General features: G+C 43.0%; 1 long non-coding RNA gene across 2 annotated transcripts; it reads left to right on the top strand.

The window, feature by feature from the left end:
• Positions 1–833: 833 nt before the first annotated feature.
• Positions 834–16,792, top strand: LOC113595743 (uncharacterized). 2 transcript variants are annotated; one of them, XR_008289043.1, is made up of 4 exons: positions 834–1,160; positions 4,987–5,088; positions 7,944–8,013; positions 16,095–16,792. It is a non-coding gene; the product is annotated as an uncharacterized LOC113595743 (long non-coding RNA). The 2 variants fall into 2 exon arrangements; XR_003416337.2 differs by lacking the exon at positions 4,987–5,088 and having other exon boundaries at positions 16,095–16,790.
• The last annotated feature ends 9,382 nt before the right edge of the window (positions 16,793–26,174 follow it).

A 26,174-nucleotide genomic window follows, 5' to 3' on the forward strand; every position in this document is an offset into this window, starting at 1 on the left:
TGATTCAACAGGGGAAAAACGGAAAGGTAAGTGAAAGAGACCAGTAATCTTCTTAAGGCAACACTTGCCTTCTTTTCTTTTCTTTTTTTTCTGGTTTTTATTTTAATGGAGCTGAAGTGCCTCTGAAATAGCCCATACTCCAGCAAAATCCAGGATTCAGGTTCACCAGATTTCAGATTTACTGCCTTCAGGTCCCCCCCAAAGGATAATTATTTGTAAACGGCTTTATTTTTCAGTCCTGATACCTACCTGCAACTCATGCATCTGCCAGTAAGTTAACGTGCCGAGAATGACTTCTCACTCAAGGTACAATGAAAACATGAGAAATGGGTTTTAATAAACCGGGTTGGGAAAGGGGATCTAAGGGAGAGCAGAGAGGCACTCGGTTCACATCGGAACGTCGAAAGGACACAGGGAACGCGTGAGGAATCTCAGTAATTACTCCATCACAGAAACCGTGTCTATTGATCGTCAGTGTTTAAGCTAAAGAGGAAAGACACTTGCTGCGTGATTAAATGTCATTTACATAAAGTATGAATTACACACACTAGGAACAGAAACCTCATTTCCTCATAGAAACATATTTCCGGTTTGTGTCTCACGGAAAACACTTCTTGTTCGTTTTTGAAAGTCACACAATAAAGAAAAACCGAACATCTCTCTCATAGTCTCGACCTACAGGGAAAAACTACTTCTCACGCCTCTATCTCGAGCTTGTTTTTACATCTATTTCCGCAAGCCGACACACATTTTTAAGACAAAAAGGGAATCGCGTGATAGTGTTAGGGGCAGGGAACACTTAGGGTCCCCTTGCCGTGTTTCCCTGTGGAGGAACCACTATCACAGTAACACTCGGGCTCCCACCCCCACAGGGGAGGGAGTTCACTGATGCACGGGCGGAAGCTATGGGTCCACGTTGCTCAGATGAGTGAGGAACGTGCCAACAGGCTGCTTGCAATTTGCCCCCTCTGTTCTCTGCCCCAGAACCACGCAGTGTCGGAGGCAGCGGTCTCTGAGAAGTGTAACTTTTCCCTGGGGGGGCGCTGGGTCCAGGGAGATGCGCTTCTAAGCTCCATCTTCCAAGAAGGTTTCATCAGCAACAAAGCTGATGTTTTCGTCTCCATCTGTCTGACTTTCTGCCTATCCGATTATCTCCCCAGGTAAATTCCTAGATGTGAAACTGTTAGAGCACGGCACATGGATCCATAAAATTACTATATAGATATACTACATATATGATTACTATATTTATAGTAATTTATATATATTTATTTATTTATATAATTTATACATAATTTTATATATAATTTTTATATATTATATATTTATTTATATAATTTCTATATAGTAATTTTTATATATTTATATAATTTATATATAGTAATTTTTATATATTATATATTTATACATATAGTTTGTATAGTAATTTATATATAACATATATTTCTTTATATAATTTATATACAATTTATATATAGTAATTTATATATTATTTATTTATATAATTTATATTTTATATATAGTAATTTATATATATTATGTTTATTTACATAATTTATATATAATATATATTTATATATAATTTTTATATATAGTGATTTTTATACACACACACGCAGATTTTATTCTAGAAAGTCTATGTCACGGAACCACAAACGTCCACGCCCTCACATCTGTATCAGCACGGAGCATTTCCTTTTCACTCTCTTCCATCACGCTGATTTTATTTGCAATTTTGTTATTACTGAAGCTACATCATTCTTCAGATGCTTAATATATTCTTTTACGAATTGTCTGAGAAATTAGACTGTATTATCACAGCCAGTGCTCTGATTGACGCGTGTCCCATGTCAGATGACATCACAAACACCCCACCCCGCCTCTCCTCCCACCTTTCCTCAAATGTACTCGTCCTACAGTGAGGACTTGGCCTTGCGACAGAAACTATCTCGGGCTATTCTGGGTAGAAAAAAGAATTTGATAAAGGAGATTTTGTGGTCAGAGAATCTTCACAAGGGACAGAGAACCAGACTCAGAGGCAGCTCGGCCAGAAAGAATGCCCATGGGAGGGCTGCAGAATGGTCCTGGGCGACCAACCGGGTCCCCCTGCTGACCCTGAAGCTTATACCACCTGCGTCGCTGTGTGCTCTCTGGACACTGTCCTTAAGCCCCTGCAGCTGGATGGAGGTCCCACTTTACTCACCAGAGTGGATTCCATGTGGGTTCCAAAGGTACCTTCGGATCTTCAGAAACGTTCACCTGTTCCATCTGAATCCGGCAACTGAGTCCCTCCTCATTCCCCAGTACACCTGTTATCCCATTTTCACATACCCTGATGCCTCTTTCTGGAACGCGCTCTCTCTTCTGCCTGTCAAAACCCTGCTGGTCCGGGCCACACCCCATTAAAAATTACGCTTAAGACACATCGCAGAATCGGAAGTTTCGAACTGTCTTTGATAAGAAAAACCTCAACTTGCCTTCTGCTTCTTTCTTGCTAGATTTAGAAGGAGACACTTGGCCCATTCTTCTAAGAAGAATGACTTTCTCCAGGATGGAAGACAAACATCTTAAAACAGACATGATCTCTTTCTGGGGCTTAAAAAAAAAAAAAAAAGTCTGCTTAGTAAACGAATAGAAACATCTTCCTTAACCTGAAACTCCTCCAACCATCCCCTTGCTACTTTTCCTGTGCTGCAGTGATAGAGCCCCATGGAGAAAAATCGCCTAATGGTGTTGATTGATGTCTTGACAAGTATAGAAGGATGTGAACATGTTTTGATCGGTACCTTCAGCTTGTTTGACTTTGCCTTTGCTACGCTGGAAGGTGCCTCCTGGAAATGGTGACCAGCCGGTCGTGTGTCCCAAGAAGGGAGCTTGGGGAAGGAGGGTGTAATTTTATAGTGTTAGCAACTAGAGCTCCTTTTAACAGGCAGTCGGGCCCCTCCCAGATAGCTCTCAAGGGTGGCAGGGAGGGGCTTTTACATCCGCTCTTATCAGTTGAGCCAAGCATACTAAAAACTCCCCGAGAGGGACCAAGTGGACCCTCCGTTACAAAATATGCATTGGAAAAAAAAATACCCAAAAGAAATATGTCAAACTTATAGCACTGGTTGCCTTTGGGAGGCCAAATTAATGGGATTTTTTTTAAGTGGTCTGTGTTTTTAAGTTTTTCTCCTATATGTATGCATTTCTTTTTTTTTTTTTTTAAGGTTTTGTGTTTAAGCAATGTCTACACCAAACTTGGGGCTTGAACTCACAACCTTGAGGTCAAGAGTCACGTGCTCTACTGACTGAGTCAGTCTGTATGCATTTCATTTTTAAATAATAGTTCACCCTCTTCTGTCCACCCCACCTACCCTTCGCTCCCTTCATCATCACTGGTGGAAGATCTCCCATCTCTCAAGACCCATCAGGGACGCCACATCCTTCAGGAGCCTTTGCTTCTCTTCCAAGCCGGATGCTCGCGCGCGCTCTCTCTCTCTCTCTCTCTCTGTCTTCCCCTCCCCCCACAACACAAAATGGCTGGCTCCACTGTCCCTCGCTTGTCTCACGTGGGATTAGATTTCATTAGTGTCTTGCTTTTCCTGCCCTGCTATTGCCATCCATCCTTGTGGGCACAGACTCTATTTAACTTACTTTATTTCAAGCCATGACTGGTACAGTCGCTTACACAGATTAGGTACTCAACCAATGTTCACAGAGTTGAACCCTCCCTTTTTCTTTAATCAAGGGAAGTTTACCTTATCAGAAGAATGATCTCAAATGCCACTTATCTCTAAGAAATTAAATCGGTGTGGAGTTGGCACATCCTCGAGGAACTGGAGGCTGACATTTTTCATGAAATCCACACCTGGAGGCCACATTCTCACGAGCTTCAGGGGATCCTCGCAGAAACTTCTGTGACCCTTTTCCAGATCAGAGTTTTATTAGGCGATTCCTGGGGATGAGAAGTGGGAGAATACCATTCTGACAGTAGAAATGCTGACAACAAAAAATGCAAACTTCCCGTGTGAGCCGCAGACTCCCTAGAGACCCATTCTACAGGCCCACGCACACGGGCACCAAGGGTATGTAAGCAGAGATGTCTTCTGCAAGGTTGTCTGAAATGCTTTAAAAATTGCGTACAACCTCATTCTCTGGGTAAATAAGTGAAAAGACATCCATATAGACCATGGAATATTATCCAGTGGTTGCAAAGAATGAGCTAGACAGATCTAAAGGTGTTGAGAGAGAAAGATCGCCAAACCAACTGCAAACTAGAAAAGGCAATGTATCAGCACATAGGGTATGATTCCATTAGATGAAAGTAATAAAAACCAACAGTTTCTTTTTATTTTCTTATTTGTTTATTTTTTATTTGAGAAAGAGCATGAGCGAGGGAAGGGCAGAGGGAGAGAGAGAATCTTAAGCAGGTGCCACGTTCAGTGCAGAGCCCGACTCGGGGCTCGATCCCATGACGCTGGGGTCATGACTTCAGCAGAAACCAAGAGTCAGACGCTCAATGGACTGAGCCATCCAGATGCCCCACTAGCAGTTTCTTTTTAAACTTCACACATACACAGGAAGTGTCTGAAGGATACACGTTTACATGTGAACAGGGATTACCTCTGGAGAAGGAAGAGGAATTTCTGGAAGGGATAAAGAGGGACTATAATGTTTACTGCTATGCTATAAGTAAAATGAAATGTTTATTGTTTGAATTTTTATCAAAGAGTATGTTCCTAAGCTATATGTGAAATTATAAACTTTTTTAAAAAGCATCAGGGTCACATTAGAATTCACAAACGTGTTTAGATGAAGTCTTTTGTGGAACACCATGGAAATCAATTTATGAAACTTTAAATAACGAAATTTTGCATGTCTGCTGTATGTCAATATCTTATTAAACTGTAGCCTTAAACTGCAGCAGTTTAAGGAAAACGTAATGCAGTGAAATAAATCGAGAAACTCCTATTGATTGACTTATTTTTTCTTTTCTGAAAACAGAGGGGCAAGTCGTCCTTTATTTTTAAGGGTGGCATACATTCATTTCCAGAACACCAGCCTTTCATACAGTATGGTATGAGAAGCTCAAATCTAACAAGAAAGGTAAAGAATCTGGAAGAATGGAATCAGAGAAAAGTAGGCCGTGATTTTCATGGATCTAAGACAATACAATCTTAACGGATTGAAATCCTAAAAACGCAAATTAAAAGAATGTCCTGGAAATTGTTTCAGATAACAAAAACCACTCTGGAAAAGCCAGCAGAATCCCCCACCTAGGCCACACTGCCTCCCTTTGTCTTTTCACGAAAGATCTAAGCAGAAGGTATTAATATTAACAATAAATTTCCTTTGTGCAGTAACATATATAGAGAAACAATAGTCAAAAGACCTATGGGATTACAATAATTTAAACTTATGTCTTTTGCTTCTATTGTACCATAATACCGTGGGGATTTTATACATATTGAAAGACTCGGAATCATGTTATACCTCTCAAAGTGGAATTTCACACATATAAGCTGAAAATAAAACAATGTCTGGGAGAAAATTTCATAACATGCTCAACAAGAATTGTATCAGAATTCATAGCCCTATAGTCATTTTTTTATTATTTTTGCAAAAAAGGAAGACAGTGTTAAGTAGACAACTAAAGAGCGCCCTCTAGTGGGAGACAGTGTTTATACAAAATACTCAGTTTGACCTATTTCCAGAACATGCTGCATCTCAGAGTTGCTATGCATAAAATAGACCCTGCTTAGATGATATTGCTTCGAGTCACAGCATTCTTGGTTAAAGCCACTGCATTCTTTTATATTTCTTCTTTTCAACTATTAAGTTAAACGCAGTCGGTTAGTCTTGAAAATCGCTTTTCCTTCCCACAGCACATCAAGGCTTGAGACCACCATCACTTTTTCTTATCAAAACGCCCTTCTTTGTCTCGGAATCTTTGAATGCAAACACGACTTCAAATGAGGACGAGGTGGGGACACCTCTGTCCCTTTTAAAAACTTCTTTGGCCTCAGCACCAAATCTGCTAACGCCTCCCTGTGGTCTGACACAGACAGGGATAAACACCGAGTTAAAATCCCTCTCAAGGCAGAACAGAAAGGAGCTGAGGAAACCTGCCACAGCCCGTTTCAGAAAAGTGGCCCGGACAGGCGACCTTTCTACAACCGTTGATCATGTCTCCTCCCGATTTGGCACACACCAGTCCAGGAAAAAGGGAAAGACTGTAACACCCCAACACACCGAGCAGTTTAAGAATCCAGAAAGGTCGACAAGAGGAATTTCATGAAAACAACAAGGTTCTCAAAGAAACACAGAAACAATGAACTCTGGAAGCAGAAGAGAGTTCAGGGGTCATCTTACGCAACGTCTCCCCTTCACTCTTACCACATTAACATCCCATCTGTCTTTTACTTAATGTTTGTCTTTGACGAGCTTGACTGTTGTTGAAAGGAAGCTCAAGATCACATGTAATGACACAAATAAATACAATTCAAAGAAAACAGTGTGATTACATTCTAGAAACGGGGGTTTGTGCTGAGGCTGAAGCCTGCTCAGTGTTGTTTGAAAAGGAAAGGTTGCAGGTGTTCGGGAGAAAGTAGCACCCAATGGAGCCATTCTTGTCCGTGTTTCCAGAAGGACGGGACAAGAGTCAGGAATCTGACTGTGATTCAGCGTCATTTGAAACTAGCGTGGCACCAGAGTCACCTCCCATAGTGCTAAGTGGTCCAAAGTCACAGTTTAGGAAGCCTTCACTGAGCCCCAGCTTCTCACGTGATTGGAGAAAACAAAACTCAAGAAGGGTCAGCGTGTTGCCCGGGGCTATTGTAAACCTGGTTGGTGCCCGCCCTGGGCCCTCAGGTGTTTCCATCGCAGTGCCCTCCGCTAGGGGTGCCAGGGTGGCTCAGTCAGTGGAGTGTCCGCCTTCGGCTCAGACCATGATCTCTCTGTTCGTGAGTTCAAGCCCTGCATCAGGCTCACTGCTCTCAGCACAGAGCCCGCTGTGGATCCTCTGTCCCCTCTCTCTCTCTCTCTGCCCCTCTCCTGCTCACACTTTCTCTCTTAAAAATAAAAATTAAGAGGCATCTGGGTGACTCAGTCAGTTAAGCATCTGACTCTTGATTTCAGCTCAGCTCATGATCTCATGGTTCCTGGGTTCCTGGGTCTTTGTTGACAGCTCCAGATTCATTCTCTCTCTCTCTCTCTCTCTCTCTCTCTCTCTCTCTCTGTCTCTCTCCCTCCCTCCCTTCACCTCTCTCTCTCTGCCCCTCTCTCTCTCTTGCACTCTCTGTCTCTCTCAAAAATAAACTTTAAAAAATAAATAAGTAAAAAATTGAAAAATAAAAAAATAAAAATACACTAAAAGATGGTGGCTTGAAGTCATCAGTATGTCAGCTGGATGGTGACCAATCATTTTGGTTTGCCAAGAACTGAGGGGGTTCCCAGGAGTTGGGACTTGCGGTGAAAAGCCTTGAGCCAAGTGGGACCAGTTGGCCCCCCGAGCCGGCTACCATCTTTCCTCTATGGAGGGGGCCACAGAGTTCTGAGTACAGAGCCCCTGACCACCCACGAGCCACAAACAGGGGCAATCTATAAAACATCACTTCAATACTGAAGCAGCTGGGGTGTCCCCAAACTCTGCTACATACTCAAGGGACATAAAGGCTGATTCCACACTCCACTAGGGATACATTTACTTTACTGTGTATTCAGGGAACTTTAACACAGCAAATCTGTACTTTTATAGACATTCAAATCAAAGGGGATGCTAGGGACTTTGGGTATTTTTACTAAAATACTTTACTAAAACACTTTACTTAAATGAGTTCATTTAGCGAAAATAATTAAAAAATAGTTCACAGGTTGCATATCCATGGCAAAGTCTTGTAGAAGTTTGGAGAAACCGAGCTATACAGACCATATTAGAAATCATATGTTTTTCTCATTTTTAGGTAAACTCCATGATTTAATTGGCTAGAGATCTAACCAACTGTCCTGCTCATTCCGCTGAACTTATTAAAGGTAAGAATTCCTATTAGTCGGGACAGCAGACAAATGGATCCAACAGTCTCTGTTAGGCGGCAGGGACTGGAAACACATTGTGGCTACTGTATTTAGAAGGCTCTTACTACATGGGGACAGAAATATTAACTTGCTGTGCGCTGCGGGGTGTGGGCCACTGAACAGGCAGAGAATTGCGCTTCATCCAACAGGTGAGGAAAGCAAACACGACCCCTGCCCTTGGGGGGGTGAGGGGGGCTTACAGTCAAGAGGGCAAGATAGACATTAATTGAATAATGAAACAAATAAATACGCAATTATCGTAAACAAGGTAAAAAAATATATTTAGCACGTTATGTTCGAATGTGCAGGGGAAATGTACCCTTATTTTCTGCAATGGATTTGGGTCCTACTCTCCAACCCCTGAGTCAATCCGGCAGGCAGATGAGGAAGGCTTGCAGAAATAAAACTTAAAACTAGCTAACTATGGCATTTCAGTCCTTTCTGACTTAAATCCAGCCACTCTTGGTTTAAAACAGTAGGCTTCCCTCTCTTCTGGCTAAATGTTGGGTTCTCCTGGGTGTTTCCCTGACCTGCTCTCGAAGATCAACTTCCTCTCTGCAAAGAGGTTTGGCTCTTTAAAAAAATTAATACCAAAACCAAGAGCATACTGTATACACTGTAGGTTAGCCAACTTGACAATAAATTATATTTAAAAAAATAAAAATAAAAGAATAAACATCAAACCCCTCAAAAAACTAAATAACAATAAAAAATAAAAAAATTAATAACCCAGGAAGGAATTCTGTCTTAGTCCATCTGGGCTCCCCTCACAAATTACCATAGGCTGGGGGGCTTAAACCAGAAACATTTATCTCTCACCATTGTGGAGGATGTGAAATCCAAGGTCAAGGTGCCAGGAGACCCGGTGTCTGGTAAGAACCCGCTTCCTGGCTTCCTACCTTCTCTGCGTGTCCTCACATGGCTAAGAGAGAGAAGAGAAGCAAGGTCTCTCCTGTCTTTTCTTAGAAGGGTGCTAATCCCATCCTGAGAGCTCCCAAAGCCACCATCATGACCTAATGACCTCCCAAAGCCACCATCTCCAAGTAGCATCACATTGAGGATGAGGGTTTCAACATGTCAACTGTAGAAGGACACAAACCTTCAGTCCATAGCAGACCCTAATGATCATTTCCCATGGCCCTCCGTTTCTTGCTTCTGGGGACTGCCTTCCATCCTTCTCCGTTCACCATTTCTGTCCAGGCTCATGGTCCATGTCTGAATGTACACCCTTCCACCAGAAGCTCAAAAATAAAGTCACAGCCAAACATTTCAGGATCACTGATTGAAACTCTAGCACTCCAAGTAAGGAGAGCGTCCTTATTTTCTGTAACTGCCTTTTTTTTTCCTCTAGAACTTAGTTTTCCAACACAATAGCCATGAGCCACATGTGACTATATCGATTTCATTGTACTTAACTGAATTCAAGTAAAATTACAAATTCACTTTCTGGGTCACACTAATTCACATGTCAAGCACCCCATAGCCCGCGTAGCTAGTGGGTACCATCTTGGACAGTGCAGACACAGGCCATGGACATCATCACAGATGGTTCCCCTGGACAGCCCAAGTCTGGAGCCCGCAGTAGGGAAAAAGTAAAGACTCATCCATTAAGGTATCACAATCTCTTCTAGCTTGAAGATCACCTCCTCCCATTTGAAAGAACCTTTTGAGTAGACTTCATTTTCCAAGACTTCTCCTTACTCCTCTTCCAGCAGATGGTATCTGGATCAAAGTCTCCCAGAGACTCACAAAAGTATTGAAGGGGAAGCTGGACACCCACAAACCCAGGCACTAGAGAAAATTGTCACTCAGAAGTTTAAGCCGCTGGTCTAAAGTCACAGAGCCAGAAAGGGGAGGATTCGGGATTCAAATTCCAAGACCTCAGCTCCGTCCATCCCATCCCGTTGCCTCATATTCTTTACATGCAATAAATCTGATCGCTCAAGGTCCTGACTCAACAAAGTCTTGCAAAAAATCTTCAGGGGGAACAGCTGTGCCAATTCGCCCTTGGTCTCCCCCCCCCCCCCAGTAAGGAGGGGACGTGAGTACCCCCTGTGGCTCCAAAGGGGTCAGGGGAAGCGGGCACCCAGTATAGGAAAGGCCCAGCCACCTGATCATACATCCTGGTTAAACCCAGCGTGGGCTGTTGTTCTGAGGGTTCTTCGTCTTACCAGCCATTCCATTACTAAGGAACTTCATTTCTATTAGACTTGCCCATACAGTTATCTAGAGAGCTTGAATTTTAATGTTGTGATTACTCATTTGGAATTACGCTTATTGAGCACGTAACTGCATGCCAAGCCCTACACTACATGCTTTCCGAGATCATCACCTTACATGGTCCTCACAACAGTCCTTTGGAGTAGGCATTACTGTCCCCGTTCATAGGTATTATTACCCCGATTCATAGATACTACTATCTCCCCATTCATGAAGCTCAACGTTCAGGCCATTGGCCGAGATGCAAACATGAGGCCGTTGGCTACTGAAGTCAAGCTTTTTGCCACTAAAGGAAATCGAAATTACCTTTGAAGGTGTGCCTCCAAAGCATAGGTAAAAGCTGTGAGAACGGATCACGGCTCTGTCATTTATTCGCTGTGAGATTTGGGCCACGAAGTCATTCAACCTCTCTGAACCCACGGTTCCCAATATTTAAAAAGGGGATGGTGATCCCCGCTCACCACTCCAACCTGGGCGACGAGAGACGCATGCCGTAGCATCTTATGGTTCTCTGGTGGCAAAAGCAGAAAGTGTTCGGCCACTCTCGTTTGGCTAGCAAAGGCAGAAAGGAAATTCACCAGAAGGATATTCAGAAGCCTCCAGAATTTATGGGAAGGCTGCAAAATCAGACGTGAACAAAAATCAGGAACGGGGCAGGACCTAACGCAGCACACCTCTGACGGACCGCTGTCCTTGGACCATCTCTGAGTCACGCCCACCGTGCAAAGTCCTGGGAGAGAGAGTCTGATTGGCCGGCCTTAGGTCACGTGCCCAGCGTTGGCGGCGCGGGAATAAGTAGTTCCGGGAAGGGACCTCCGTGGCCTCCGTAGTGGGAAGTGAGAATACTCTGACCGTGCTCAGGGAGGGAAGATCATTTAAAAAAAGAAAACAGGATACAGTGAGAGCAGGGGGAAGGGGACAGCTGAGGGGTGAAAAAGGGAGACAAATGTGGGCTATGACATAAAAGGTCACGGGAATGTAAAATAGTGGTAATGCTCCTATTTTTCTCCCTTTTTAGCAAGAAGCCCTGCTCTACACATTTCACGTGAGCGTTTGCTTCCCTGAAGGCCTTTTTCGCACTGCGTTTCCAGCATTATAGCATATATACGTATATATATATATATATATAGCATATATATACGTATATATGCTATATATATATACGTATATATGCTATATATATATATATATACATATATATGCTATATATATACACACACACACACACACACTTCATTGCACACCTAGGCTTTAAGTTTATCCTAAATCCAAATTCTGCTTCCCCAAAGTATCAAGCAAAAAGGTAAATAAATAAGTGTATGCGGAGCGTGAGGAAATCCGTGGGCTTCGTGACTCAGATGAAATTACTGATGATAAAAACATGATCAGGCAACCATGGTTTTTTAAGGCAAAATTCGTTGATGGTGTGGCTAGGGTAAATGTGAGACATGGCCATTCCGTTGGGAAAGAATCGTTCCTGTTCAGGTTCAAAATAGAATAAATCACAGTCTGAAGTTCCAAGAACATAAATTTTGCCATCATCATTCACAAAATATTACTGTTGAAGCCTAGGCCGTTATGAAAAAAGTAATAGGTAGTTCCTCAAGAGGAAAGACTTCAAATATCAATGTAAATAATAATGTCTTAAGGTTTAAAAAAAAAATGTAACCAAGAACACAAGAATACATTATACTTGACTTTCTTTCTTTCTTTCTTTCTTTCTTTCTTTCTTTCTTTCTTTCTTTCTTTTTTAATGCCATTCCAGGAAAAATGTCTTCTCTTGGGCACAGATCTAAAGGGTAAGAAATATCAGCAGATTTCATTTGTTTGTGCTGCTTTGGTTTTCCTACCGTAAAACAAGAAAACAGTATAGGACTAATTAAAATCGCTTCATGCCTCATTCTAATTATATGTGGAAAATGTGCCCCAAAGAAAAGTTTCAAAAAGAAGCAGATAATATAATTAATACAGAAGGCCTCTTGCTTCTGTGAAGTTGCTGACAAAGGACAGGGGTGGGGAGAGAGAGGGCGGGGAGAAGAGACAAAATGAAAACAAAGAAAAAAGAACCCAAATTTGTAACGCTAACGTAACCGTTTTACAACTCAAAAATTCAAATTTGGTTGGGAATAGTAAAACCAAACTGGAGTAAGTCACCTGTGAGAAAATGTTTTCAGGTTTGATCGATAATATGTGAAGAGTCCATTCCAACACCCGTTGAATTTGAAAATGATTCAGCATTGCGTGAGGCAAGCGGGTAAGATGGCCTTACCAGTTCAGATCACAGATTGATGCTACCATCAATACAAGTGCGTCCAACACGTGTCTGATTTCACCTAGAAAAGCATAGGTAACAAAGCTTTTAAGAAATACACATTCCTAGGGGCGCCTGGGTGGCTCAGTTGGTTAAGTGTCCGACTTCAGCCCAGGTCATGATCTCATGGTTTGTGAGTTCGAGCCCCGCATCGGGCTCTGTGCTGACAGCTCAGAGTCTGGAGCCTGCTTCGGATTCTGTGTGCCTCTCTCTCTGCCCCTCCCCTGCTCATGCCCTGTCTCTCTCTGTCTCAAAAATAATAAAAATATTAAAAAAAAAAAAAAAAGAAATACACATGTATATAAGCTCCATTTTCTTTTCTCATTATGTATTATCTCATGATCTTTTTTGAACTTTTTTTTAAATGTTTTTAATGTTTCTTTTTGAGAGAGAGAGACAGAGTCTGAGCGAGGGAGGGGCAGAGCGAGAGGGAGACACAGAATCCAAAGCAGGCTCCAGTCTTTCCACACCATCAGCACAGAGCCCAACCTGGGGCTTGAACCCACCAGCCGTGAGATCATGACCTGAGCTAAGTCAGACAGTCAACCGACTGAACCCCCCAGGCATCCCAGGAGTAGCTCACGTCCCAATACAAGTTGACACAGAAACTCACCATTTCCCCCTAGTCTTACCCGTCACCCAAATCCCAAAGGAAAGGAAAAGTCTCTCTAAATGAATTTTAGAACCTCCTCCCCCTTCTGTTAATTTAGAAACGAAGCATTAGGCGCCTAACAAGAGAAAAACATATTCTACCTCTTCCCCAGCTATTTGCAAATATTCTGTTCCTGGAGAAAGCCACACAGTACTTTTTTTTTTTTTTTTTTTTTTAAGTCGCGACCCATAAACATCACCCAGGGTAAAAACCACTGCTTCATCCATAAAGGCTTTGACTTGAGGAAATGGCATAAGATTTGTAGAGTCAAATCTCCACCGAGAGTATTACTCTGGGTAAGATTTGGTGCGTATGAGTTAATAAATTTTTTGTCACGTTGGCCCTTAGGATTACGCTCCTGTCTGAATTTTGGCTTTGTTTTCTCTCCATCCCTCCCTGGTGGAGCTGAACCCGAAAGAGCATCACTCTTGAGCTCGTTAGTTTGGTAAACTGTCCCAAGTGTGAGGCAACAATGGTACCTCTAGCACAGAAGCATTTGTGGGTCTCTAGGGAATTCTGAAAAACACCAGGAAGTGTTTAGGTACGGAATCACATCCAAGTGTTCTGAATCTTTAATTTTTTTTTTTTTCTATGAGGATGTCAGCATGAAAATATAAAACATGCTTTTCCCACTTGGTTCCTATTACTTGTAAAGCATTTGAGCACTTCTAGGCTAGAATCACCTGCTTCCCAGTCAAGGAAGGAAAACAACAACAACTCCAAAAGGCACATTAACATTTCCTTTGCTGGCCTTCTACGTTTTTGACCCAACAATATAATAAAAATGACGAAATACCAAACCTGAGCATCAGGCTTCTAAATCCATCATGGTTTTTATCATATTTATCCATGCAGTGTTCCCATCTTTGGTGGTTCGGATAATGCATGTTGAAATAAATTTTGCAAGATAACTAGTTTGTTTTCAGATATGACACATCCATCATCCAAATAACCAGGCAATTATGGCATCGCAAACCTTTGGCATAAATGATTTGTTTTAAAGGTGGTTTGGGTTACAGTTAAAAATTAAAGTTCACAGTGAAGGCAGGAAAAAAAAAAAAACCAAGACACAACCAATGTTTGTAAATACGAATTTAAAACTGAAGCCGGGCTTCTTTTGCTTGGTTAATTTTCATTTTTAATTAAGCACATTTATTATTTATGCTGGAATACCTCAGCCAACCACTGGGGGAAGAAGAGAGATTACAACTGTATTGTCTCAAATCTTAACTTTATCTGGCTTTGTTTACTGACTGCATTAGTATTTTTAAACAAATCACCCCACCAACTGGACATTGAGCTATTTATCCACATACAAATAAGCAAAAATATAGGTAAAAAGGTGTTGAATATACCAAATTACAGTATTAACAAATTGGAGACAATCGTCCATCAACAGGGAATAGCTAATCAATTTTGACTAGAGTCAGATAAGCAGGACAGAGAGTGCTTTGCAGACATTTTGAAAAATTGAACAGATCAGCATATACCCGTGTGGACATATCCATGTCCTAGTGGTAAACATAAAAAGCATTCTGCATTCAGAGAATACTAATGAGAATACTAAGATGTCCTCCAGAAATAAGAACTCATAGATACATTTGAATATTGTTTGCATTTTTACAGCAAGAACATATCAGCCATCGTATTATTTTTAAATGATTATTTAAAGGGTCCAGAAGAATACCAAACAACGTGTTCATGGCTATTGCAGTGAGCAGGACAGGAGGGAAAGAACATTCACTCTTACCTGAGTTACTTAAACAAAAGACACTACCACTTTAAACAATACTCACTTCGTCTAAACACTCGTTCAGTAATGAATGAAAAAAATGCCATTTGCATGACATTCAGGGGGATCATACTAAAATAGGCGTGTGTACCAGGGACTAGGAAAGGGAAAAGACAAATATCTAGTGAAAGAAATGTAAGATAATAATGACAATAATACTACTATCTAACTTGGCAAAAAGGGTACTGAAAATATTTCAGCTGATGTCAGGAACAGAAGTTCACACAACCTTTCTAGAGAGCACTTCTGTATTGTATATCATGAGCTTTACAAACATCTGTGCTCTTCGGTCCAGTATTTCCACTTCCAAGAATTTCACCTAAGAAAAAGACGATGCTCACAGCACTACTTTAAAAAACAGGCGGGGTGGGGGGGGGGGTCTGGGTGACTCGGCTAGTTGAACGTCTGACTCTCAATTCTGGCTCAGGTCATGTTCCCAGGGTCCTGGGATTGAGCCCCAAGTTAGGCTCCACGCTAAGCATGAAGTGTGCTTAGGATTCTCTCTCCCTCTCCTCCCTCTCTCCCTCTGTCTCTCTCTCTCTCCCTCCCTTTGCCCCTCTCCCCCACTCACACTTCCTCTCTCTTTCTAAAATAAAAAATATATAAAAATAAAAAAGACTGGGTTCCAGGGATGTGAGTACATCCCTAAACAAAACACATAACTGCTTTGTATATTTTAAGTTCAAATTATACAAGTAATATATTTATGTATTGCTTATTGAAGGTTTTGTCTTTGAAAATAGTGTTTCTAAGATTAATAAGGTGACCTTGGGACTGTTATAAATAAATAAATAAATAAATAAATAAATAAATAAATAAATAAATAAATAAATAACAGAGTGGGATACAACATAAACATCTCGTCAGAGAGGATTAGATAACCAATTGATTTTTAAACCTTTATGGGTTACCTACAGTATGCTAAGCATTGTTCCAAGGGCTTAATGGACATTGGTTCACGTACTCTCCTTAACAACCCACGAGGTATGCACTATAACTTTCTACCTTTACGGGTGAGGAGGCAGAGACATGAGTCATTCCAATAACTTGTCCCCGATCCACAGCTGGTAAGAACTACAGCAGGGAATGGACCCAGGCAGTCAAGAAGACACAGCCTGCAATCTCAAACGGACACGCTAATCTGTATTCACCTGATGGAATGCCAGGTAGCCGTTAGAGATGATGGCATATCACTGACACGGAAAAATATTTGTGATTTCTTGTTACGTAAAAGTATATAATGCAACATAGCATGTCTAGTGTAGTGATGATTTGGTAGCACACATTCACATACCAACATAGGATTTTTCTGAAATTAACATGGATTCCTTTTGGGATCAGAACTAGACGCAAACACTTATTTGTAAGCCTTTTATGAGTGATTAATGACATCATACAGTAAAAGCAAGAATGAAAGGTGTCAGTTGCATATGTTATAAAATAGTGATCTCCAATTTTGAAGTCGTAAATCGCCCTGCTAATAGGCTTTTCCAACTGATGTCCTCCTCTGCCTCTGGTTGATGTGTCTCATGGACGGACACGCACGCACACACACACACACACACACACACACACACACGCACGCAGAAGCAAAAGATGAGACAGCTACATAAAAATGTTATCAGTAACCCTCTGAATGTGGAATTTAAGAGTAACATTCATCTTTTTCATTGTTCTTGGACAACTGTTTTCCAAATTTTTACGATGTAAATGTGGAATTTTAATATAAGGAAAAAATGTTATTATTAATACTTATATTTACATATAATATATATCAAGCAATATAACAAACTTTTCTCTATTATATATGAAGATACATGTATGTGTATTGTATTTGTAAAGTTGTATTTTTTTATTGGAAAAATACAAACATTCGTAGATGGTATGATGCCCCATATACTCATTACTCAGATCCAGTAATTATCAGGGACCATCAAGACTTTGGGGCAAGTCCTTTAGTTTCTCAGGAAAGAGCTCAGGGCAGGGCAGGGCAGGGGATTAAGGTGAGGCAAGGGAAGCATTCACCGCAGGTGGAAAATTTAAGGTGGCACCAAAGAGCTCACTAATCAAGATAAATAATATTTAATGCAATACTTTTTAAAATCAAAGTTGACGCAAAAATTCCATGATGAACCCATATCAAAAATTTAAGTAAGGACAGGACCCACCCCTCCATTTGCTGGGCTCCGAGTCCCAAGCCTGCCTTCTAAGAGGGGAAATGCGGGTGAAAGAAAAGAAGAGAGAAGGAAGAGAAAGAGGTACTGCTCAGAGTCAAGTCCTAGCCTAGGAGAGAGAGGAGCGGTTTGCCCAAAACACGCCCACCGTTAACAGCTCTCATTGTCTCCTGTTTCCCAGGCCTTCAGGAAAATCATGCCGAACGTTGGGCCCTGTAATTTCTAGTAAGAAAGTTTGCAATATGACCATATTACAGGAGGGGCATTGGGGAGCTAAACCTCAACCCGCCAGGGTCCCCATTTCTGTCCACAAACCCCACATACCGCCACAGGGCTTTTCACAGAATCCTCTTACAGAGTACTGTGAAAATACATGCATGGAAAATTATTTGTGTAAAAGTTCTAAATTAAGTATAATTACAAAACAGGAAAAAGAGAGAGAGAGATTCAGTTCATCTCTTTATACCACCTGAGATGAAGACAGGATACTACCAGAAGTGTTAAGCCTAATTGGGAAGGATTCTCTAAAGATGTATATTGAAGACAATATTTGAAAAATAAAAAGAACCATACGTGCTTTCTAGTTTTAGCTGCATAGCTCTTCTGGTAAACAAACAAAAGTGGAAGATGGTACAATCCTTATCATCCGGGGAAAAAACCCGCCCCCTCTCTCAACCCCCCCCCCCCCCCAACCTACCCACATCAAGAAAACCTACAAAGTTTCCATGAACAGAAAGTTCTGGTCATATGGCCATTGACACCGCCTAGCCACTGGTTTGAAATGTAAGACCTAGTGTGGAATTTCCCTAAAACTCACTGGCCATCAAAGGAACAGATTTGGACAAAAAAGGAAACTCCCAAATAATTCATTTCAGAAGAAAAAATAAACATCATTTCAGAGACTGAACCTCAGCTCTAACAATATACTTAATATTTCCTGCACACTTCCCCCAAATTAATAATTATATACGTTTGAAAGGAGGCAGACAAATTACTATTTTAACATAATTAATTTGACATTTATTCATTGTTGTAAAATTATTATTGTCACATAGTCATACTTTAATGTGCACATGTCAATAAGGCAAGCCAAGGATGAGGATTTTAAATAGTTTCAAGAAGGAAGACAATTAATTTTTATGATTGTTGCATAAACATTGCATTAAGTGTCAAAGGAACACATCGGAGGAATTCAAATGGCTTCATAAAATCAAAGAGAAGGAAAGTCATAATTACACATATCAGAGAATGATGAACTATTCTTTCAAATGAATTCCTTTGCTGAAGGTTAACAAACATTGGCTTTTGCCAGAATGTTCCAAAATGTGCACCACAGGTGGGACAGGAGATAAACATGATTCTGTTTTAATAGTTTTGTGTTTATTTTAATGTGTCTTAGAAATGGGGCGCCTGGGTGGCTCAGTCGTTAAGCATGACTTCGGCTCAGGTCATGATCTCACAGTTCATGAATTTGAGTCCCACATCAGGTGGGCTCAAGCCCCACTTTGGGCAAAACATGAGCCCCAGGTGAGCCCCGCTTCTCTCCCCCCCCCCCACCTCTGCCCCTCACTCACTTGCACCCTCTCTCTCTCAAAAAAATAATATATTAAATAAAGAAATATTATTAGTGTACCAAGCCTGAGATGCCACAATATTATTGCTTACAATGAACTCTTGTTTTATTTTATTTTTTTTTTTAATGTTTATTCATTTTTTGAGAGAGAGACAGACAGACAGAGCACGAGTAGGGACAGGGCAGAGAGAGAGGGAGACACAGAATCCTTCTCAGGCTCCAGGCTCTGAGCCATCAGCACAGACCCCGATGCGGGGCTCAAACCCACGAACTGTGAGATCATGCCTGAGCCGAAGTCGAACGCTTAACCGAATGAGCCACCCAGGCGCCCTGATGGTCTCTTGTTTAAAAAAAAAAAGTTTGTATAAATGAAAATATAACTAACTCATGGGACAAGTAGGACACGGATTAGAGCACACGACGTCAGCATACCGCTGTACCCCCATGAGTGCCTCCTGTTTACCTGCACACAGACCCCCAGTGTGTTCCCACTCCTGACAGCCAAGCACTTGGGGTCTTTGTCCGCCTGGGATCGGGTAGAGCTAGAAATGCCTTAACCACTGTCCTTAACCGACAGGTGCAAGGGTATAAACTGGTTCTCTCCCTAGAAATACGATACCATCCATCTGGGTCATTCAAAGCTTTCCGGTAGCTATATGTTTACACGAGTAAAAACAAACACATGAAATAATTTTGATTATACAATTTATTTAACCCATTACAGTCAAAACGTATCATTTCGATAGGCAGTCAATATTAAAAATTACTGATGAAATCTTTTATATTCTTGGTTTTTGGTACCGCGTTTTTCAAAACCTGGTGTGTATTTCACCCTGACAGAATATTTCAGTTTGGACTAGCCACATTTCAAGAGCTCAGTGGCCACAAGTGGCTGGTGGCTGCCGTCTTAAACAGAGCAGTTCTAGATAGCTGCTATGGACTGTTTGGGTCCCCATCCCCAAACTTATATGCTGAAACCTTAATTCCCAGTATTAGAGTATTTGAAGGTGGGGCCTTTGGGAGGTCAATAGGTCATGATGGGGGAGCCCCCATGAATGGGATAAGTGCCCTAACAGAAACAGACACAAGAGAATTTCTCTCCCTCTCTCTCTCTCTCTCTCTCTCTCTCTGTCTCTCTCTCGGCCTTGTGGAAATATAGCAAGAGGCAACTATTTTTGAATCAGGAAGAGGGCTCTCACCTGACTGATAGACAAGGTCACAAAAACAACCTGACTGACGGCTGAGAGTCCAGTCCCTGGAAGGAAGGAGTCCCGTCCTTGGTCTCCAGCAGGACAGGGAGGAGATGAATGTCTGATCAGTCCCTCGGCTTGGGAAGGAAGGGCATCTTCGTTAATGATCCTACCAAGACTTCTGCGACACAGGAGATCCAATTTCTCCAAAAGAAAAATGCATGTTTATACCATTAAAATGGGGAGATATTCTGGGCAGCAAGAAAATTGTGAACAGTCTTCAGAAGTATGTATCTGCGTCTCCAAATATTGATAAAACTTTCCCAAAATGCGTGCACATCCCCACACATACACAGTTAAAAATTCCTTTTTTATTATTTATCTATTGATTGATTGATTGATTGATTTAGAGAGACAGAGAGAAAGCGCACATGAGCAGGAAAGAGGAGCAGAGGGAGAGAGAGAGAATCTTAAGCAAGCTCCATGCTCACTGCGGAGTCTGATGCGGAGCTGGATGTGGGGATCGATCCGTGGACCATGAGATCATGACCTGAGCCAAAATCAAGAGGCAGATACTTAACAGATTGAGCCACCCCAGTGCCCCTAAAAATCCCCTTTATTTTTTTTAAGTTAATTTATTTTGAGAGAGAGAGAGAGAGAGAGAGAGAGAGAGAGAGAGAGAGAGAAAGGTGGGGGGAGGGGCAGAGAGACAGGGAGACACAGAATCCGAAGCAGGCTCCAGGCTCAGAGCTGTCGGCACAGAGTCCATCACGGGGCTCGAACTCATGAACCATGAGATCATGACCTGAGCCAAAGTCGGATGCTTAACTAACTGAGCCACCCAGGCGCCCGTAAAAATCTCTTTTTAAAAGGAGCCCTAGGGGCACCTGGGTGGCTCAGTCGGTTAAGTGTCCAACTCTTGATTTGAGCTCAGGTCATGATCTCACGGTTCATGGGTTGGAGCCCATGACGTCATGGGCTCCAGCTCTAGCCCATGGGTTGGGGTCCGAGCTGACATCAAGGAGCCTGCTTGGGATCCTCTGTCTCCCTCTCTCTGCTCCTCTCCCACTCGTTCTCTCTCTCTCTCTCTCAAAATAAATAAATAAACTTAAAAAAAAGAAAGTTAAGGTAAAGATAATATCAACAGAAGGAATTTTTGTTTAGAAAAAGGATCCCTAAGGTTCCTTTAAGCTTTAGAACTATTTAATTGTCTTTATATTTGTGTCCTTAGTTACTGGGGCACTTTTTCGTGTACTCTTGTATTTAGTTGGTGAGTTTTGCTTGATTTTACTTTGTTTCAGTCAGGCCTCTCTTTCCATCCCATGTGGGCTCAGGACACAATGCGACGCCCTACGGGAAGACAGAAAACAGATGTTGGCAAGTCTTCACTGGCATAAAATCTAGACTTGTCCAGAAAATCTTTTTACCACGAAGTTCAAAATTATTTCCTTTCACTGACATGGTTTTTATCTCTTATTTCACTGGAACACTGTAAGGGGGATTGGCTGGAGGAGCGGGAGCCTGGGTGCCCATCAGCAACGGCATCACTGTAAGAAGGGAACAAAGTCCTCGAGTGCCATGCACCCCCCTTCCCCCTAGTCACCCCTCTGCCTCTCGTCTGTGGACACACTCCTACCGGCAAGTGACGTGAGCAGCTAGGGCCGTTTGGAAAAGAATCAGGTGACCAACTTACAGACAAAAGCCAGGTGCTGAGCCAGCTGGGGCAGAAGGTTGGGGAAAGCCCAGTCTCCGTGGGACACATGAAGCAGCCTGTCCCTGGACAGGCTACCTGCGTCCAGGCTTCTTCAGAATCAGCCACAGCCACCTTCAGGTTGGCATCCACCATCACTTACGTTCTCTGCTACCTGCGGCCAGTGGGATCCAAGGGAGCAAGTGGCTTTGAATCATTTCAGAGGGACTGACTGCTAATCCTCACCATTCCTCTCCCCCAGCCTTGAGCCTCCCTCTAAATAAATCTTGGACAGGGGCACCTGGGTGGCTCAGTTGGTTGAGCGTCTGACTCTTGATTTTGGCTCAGGTTGTGATCTCACGGTTCATGAGTTCGAGCCCCGCTTCGGGCTCTGTGCTGACAGCATGGAACCTGCTAGGGATTCTCTCTCTCCCTCTCTCTCTCTCTCTGCCCCTTCCCCACTCGTGCTGTGTCTCTCTCAAAATAAGTAAACTTAAAATTCTTTAAAAATTTAAATAAATCTTGGACAAATGTCTACAGTCTGAAGGGACTGTACAACATAAGTGTGACCCAGAAGGTCCTCTCTAATGTATACGAAGGGCAGAAACGAGCACAACAAAATTCATGGTGTTTTCTGTTCCCTGAGCCAGCAGTTCACGCACTTTGTGTGTCTCCCATGGCAGTCACTTGGGGAGGCTGGTGAAAATACATAGTCTGGGGTCCCACCCTTGTATATTCAGAGTCAACATTCTCTGCCCAGAAATCTGCACTCTTACCAAGTTATGCCCCCGAGATGGTGCAAGGCAGGGGTCTGCAGGTGTGGTTCTGAACATTCAAGCATGGCTGCCTAATGGGCCTCCTGTGTGGCCCAAGGAGGGAAACGCAGAGAATCCAAGTCCCCCCATTACCCAGAGGGGAGAAACGTGCCAGGAGGTAACGCAGAACTTGAGGATGCTGTGTGGGAAAGAAACACTGCACCCAGAGTCGTCGGCAACTAGAAAGTGGTTTATCGGTCAAAAGAATGAACAGGGTTCGTTATAATCAGCGCGACTGGCTACACCCCTATCATTGCAATGGACAGAAGATTCCTAAATGAGAAACCAGTGGCTCTCAACCACAATCACAGGGGTGATTTGGTCCCCAGGGGACATTTGACAATATCTGCAGACACTTTTGGCTGTCGCAAGTGGGCAGGTCCCATTGGCATCCAGTGGGTGGACGCCAGGGATCCTGCTAAACATCCTATGATCCACAGGGCAGCCCCCGTGACAAGGAATTATCTGGCCCCAAATGTCAAGAGCGCTGTGGTTGATGAGGTGTATTCATTTCCCGTGGCTCCTATAACATTAAGCCACAAACTGAGTGGCTTAAAACAGCAGAAATTAATTCTCTCACGGGGCTGGAGCCTGGGAATCCAAAACCAAGATGGCAGCACGGTCGTGTTCTCTCTGAAGACTGGAGGGGAGAATCTGACCGTGTCTACTTCTTGGCTGCTGGTGCTGCCCGCAATCCGTGGCGTCCTTGGCTTGTAGTGGTATCTCTTCGATCTCTGCCTCTGTCCCCACACGGCATTCTCCTGTGTGTGTGTGCCTGTCTGTCTGTGTCTCTTCTCTTCTTATGAGGATACCAATCCTGTTGGACTAAGGGCCCACCCTCCTCCAGTCTGACCTCATCCTTACTTACATCTGCAAAGACCCTGTTTCCAAATAAGGTTACATTCACAAGTACCAGGGGTAAAGTCTTCAACATATCTTAGAGGGGGATTCAGTTCAACCCACGACAGGATCCAGAGCCTAAACTAGGTTATTCATGTGTCTCTTAAGCAGTTCCCAAGTAGGAGGCCATTAAGAAAAAAAACCAAACAAACAAGGAATAAATATGTGGAACTTAAGCCAAAAATGAGCCGCTATGAGAACTCAGTGACTTTTCTTAGTCAATTCTGTTCTTTTTTTTTTTTTTCTTTTTCATTCTAGGCCTGGTCAGCCAAGTGCACGGACCAAAGTCAACCCCCCCTTTTTTTTTTCTTTTTAACTTGAGCCAAATATACTAGGACACTGGAGTAAAGAGTCATGACACCTTGAAGTGCTGAATAAGTTCTTTTGGAAAAAAAATATGTCACATAACTGCCAACAAAAAAGAAAAAAATGAAGAGGAAGGCAAAATCTCTGGTAAAAATCAAAGAGGAAGTCAGTTGTGATGTTTCAACCGCGAAGTCACCTTCGCGATGTGGGAAAGGAGATTAAAAGCAGTGGCTCTCACTGCGCGCCTTCCTTCTGCCTTGGACACCTCCTGGACGTGGCCTTGTTAACACCGACTTCATGTCCTGCGACTACAGGAGGTCTCGGGAACCTTTCAAGTCCTGCGGGCAGACATTCGTGCTGACCCAACAGGATCTCTGGCTCTCACACTTTTAGTTCAATTTCTGTGACATTACTAGGAGTGCGGGGACGTGCATACATTTCAAAAACCGTATAAGTGATCCTGGTACAATAAAAGCCAACTTTTTTCCTGCAGGCTGCGGGCTTCCTTTTGAGTTATTTATTAAGTTAGTGAGTTATTCGAGAATGTCTCCACGCCAACCTTTTCATGCCAGGCACACGGTACTAAAATGCCCTGTGCGTGCCAAAGCCGAGGGAAGTACGTCAGTTTCCTCCTGCTGCTCCGCCAAATTGCCATGAACTTAGAGGCTTGCAGCCATGAGGATCTTATAGTCCAGGTGCCCAGAAGTCCAAACGCAGTCTCACTGGGCTGGTCCCTTTGGGAGGTGTTGGACCTCATTCAAAGGAGGACCCAAAGAACAGACCTATGCCCAGATCAGGAAGAATTGAAATGAATGCACCAGTAGGGGTGTAGTAGTTTCCTCCCGCTGCTGCGATAAGTTGCCACCAACTGTGTGGCTTGAAACACAAAGTGGCTCATTATCTTACAGTTCTGCAGGTCAGAAGTCCACAAACCAAGGTGTTGGTAGGGCTGGATCCTTCTGGAGGCTCTAGGAGAGAATCCGTTTCCCGTCTGTTCCATCCACATTCCTTGGATTGTGGCCTCTTCCTCCATCTTCAAAGCCAGCAGCTTGAAGGTCCTTCTCTGACCTCTTTGTCCATTACCACACCTTCTGTGACTCTGACCCTCCTGCCTCCCCTTTGTGAGGTCACTGTCATTGCACTGGGCTCACCCAGACAACCCAGGGCAATCTCCCCAGTGCAAGACCCTTCATTGAATCACATCTGCAAAGTGCCTTTTGTTAGGTAAGGTCTCTGGACAGGGAGCTTTAGGCACAGGGACTAAACTGAAAATAAAGAGGACAAGAGAAGGGTTACAAACTGATTGCTGAGGTCCCTTGACCTTCCCCCCACCACCACCTCCCAAGACCACAGGCAAGATGGCGGCCATCCTCCAGCAGCTGGGTGGCACGTATTCTCTGGGAAATCCGCCCAGCATAGAAAAAGGAAACCTGTGGGTGTGAGGAGGTGAAGGCAAGGACACAATGATGCTCAGGCTTGACAAGCAGCCAAGCCTCCCCCCTGCGCTCAGAACTGCCAATCAGCGCTTTCGTGCCTCTTTCTACAGTAAGGTTGGGTGGCCAAGGAGCACGGGACCTTGGCCAAGGCAAAAACAGCTGAACAGAGAAGTGTGAGGCCACACGGAGGAAACCACAACTCGGTGAGTGGGAAAAAATCCCCTCCCCCAAACATCAACATCCTCAGAGAAGAGAAAGTATTGCATCCACAAAATAAGAATCAGGCGGCATTTTCTTAATCCAGATAACAAAAATAGAGTCCTGGGAAATTAAAAAACATGAGAGTAGGAGTGGAAGATGACATAGAAAGCCCAAAAGATACAGTAGAGGAAATATCCCAGAAGGCAAAGCAAAAAGACCAAGACACGGAAGTTAGAGAGAAATGATAAGTAACGACAGGACCAAGGCAGGAGGGAGTTCCGCTTCCAAGTGCCGGGGGTTCTAGCAAGAGAACAGAGAAAACAGGGGAAGAGAAAAAGTCGATACAATGTCCCAGAGCCCACGACAGAGGACACTAGTTGTTAGATGACAGGGCTCCTCTGGGTACCCCGTGCCACAGGCGGACATCGACCCCACCGATGAACATTGTCACCAAATTCTAGGTTACTAGGAAACAAGGAAAAGCAGCTAAAAGCTAGTGAGAACACGCAGAAGTTTTCATCTAACAGCACAACGACCAGAATGGCATCACACTTAGGTCCTCGGGGACGTGGGAAACACAGCGACACGGAGGTGATTACAGTAGATCTCATTATTCCCAAGTTCAGTATTTGTAATTTACCTGCTGGCTCAAATTTCACACTGAAATCAATACTTGATATGTTTTCCTGGTCATTCAGGGACATGCGCAGAGGGGCAAGAAACTTGGGTCATGGGACACCACCTTCCCAGCTGACGTCAAGCAAACCAAGGATGTTCTGCCTCCTCAATTCTGCCCTCATTCTCTGAGCAAGGGTCTTCAATGGTCTGTTTTGTGCCACGTTTTACACACTGTGTGTGG

Source organism: Acinonyx jubatus, chromosome A3, assembly GCF_027475565.1.
Source record: "Acinonyx jubatus isolate Ajub_Pintada_27869175 chromosome A3, VMU_Ajub_asm_v1.0, whole genome shotgun sequence".
Classification (NCBI taxonomy): Eukaryota; Metazoa; Chordata; class Mammalia; order Carnivora; family Felidae; genus Acinonyx; species Acinonyx jubatus.